Source organism: Triticum dicoccoides, chromosome 6A (genome assembly GCF_002162155.2).
Source record: "Triticum dicoccoides isolate Atlit2015 ecotype Zavitan chromosome 6A, WEW_v2.0, whole genome shotgun sequence".
NCBI classification, from domain to species: Eukaryota; Viridiplantae; Streptophyta; class Magnoliopsida; order Poales; family Poaceae; genus Triticum; species Triticum dicoccoides.
Genome location: NC_041390.1, coordinates 78,256,969 through 78,258,580, shown reverse-complemented (window position 1 = coordinate 78,258,580; position 1,612 = coordinate 78,256,969).

Below are 1,612 nucleotides of genomic sequence, written 5' to 3'. Positions count from 1 at the left end.
GGATCAAGAACGAATAATCGGTAAGAAATCCCAATCTCAAACCAATATCCGTGGAAGAAGAACTAGAGCTACTAGAATTCCCACCTATGAAACTCCTGAACCTTTCCGGTTATGCAATCAGGTGTTGGGGATACAGGGGAAGCATAATATCTCACCCAAACTAGCAAATCCTACATCCAGCTGTATCCATCCTTCAACACATAACCAAGAAACCTTCGGAAACCATCTACCTCAACCTTCGAAAAGCATCCGTTATACAAGTTATGGCGATACTCCCGAACTCCCGCCCCAGTACTGGGTGGCGTCGAGGTTATCTCACCAACGAACTGCATAAAAGAGATTTTCGATGTCGGCGTACTAGACTCAGGTATTCCAGAACTGCAACGATAAAATTATGATGACAACACCTCAGAGCTCAACTCCTCGGGACACTTCCACTAAACCCCTGACAGGAGGCACCAAGACAATGTTCTCATCATAAAACCATCGAAACGATTCCAAGATACCCGCGTGATCCTAATTTTTTTTGTGAAATTTGAGAAGAGAAGAGTCAAAACTCTACGTCAGGATGCCTTACCAGAGCGATGAGGAGACTGGGAAGTAACAAAGAATTCCTAATCTCTCCGATATATAATTCCTAAATGACTCAAAACATTTTTCTAGACACAACTCGGCCGCTAAAAACGATCAAGCAATGGGGCTCCTAAGGTCGGGGAAGGCTCTGATTACCAACTTGTAACACCTTCAATGCGATTATATCTCTAAGTCGTGCCTCGACACGTGGGAGCTATAGTCGCATCGAGGGTGTTACAGCAGGCGGCGCCGGACTTCGGGAGAAGGTGGTTTCGACGCTACGAGGCACCATTAGGCGCGCAGTTGGGTTCATTCGAATGGCCTCTCGACGCTGCGTCGTTCTGTGGAAATAGTTTGGCCGGAAACGGCTAGAGACGATGGTGGCGGGCGGCGGAGCGGACGCCGGAGATCGGGCAGCGATGGAAACGAAGCTAGAGGGTGCATGGAGACGAGCTAGAGGCTCGGGCGGCACCAGGGAGACGCCCTGAGAATGTTGTCGTGCTTGCCCGGCCTTAGCAATGACTACAATGACAGCGACTAGCTACACGGTGGAGCCAATCTCGGCCATGGCGGACGCGGTGGCTACGGGAGCACAAGAGGCCAGGGGAGCGAGGGGAGAGAAAGAGGAGCTCACCGCGCGGCGCAAGAAAGGCCCTCGACAGGTTTGGAGCGCAGGGGAAGGCCGAATCGACAACGGCGGCATCCGGCGACCTGGGGATCCGGTGTTGTGGGGCTTGCCAGCTCGCGTTCGTGGCCGTAGTCAACATAGAGGAGCGCGGCGGAGCGGCTGGTTACATCGGAGGAGCACGAGGGAGGCGGTCGTCGCGGTGATGCGAGGTGGGACGACGGTGATGGCGCTCGGGTGAGGCGGGCGAGTGAGACAGAGAGGGGGAGGAGCGCGTGGATCTGGGAGGACAGAGAGGGAAGTGGAGGTAGGTGGGGAGGAGGCCGAGGCGTCGAGGGGGGTCGACCTTATCCTCCTCGTCGACGGCGAGATGGTTCATCGGCGACGCACGGGCGTGCGCCCTCGGTCGGTTGA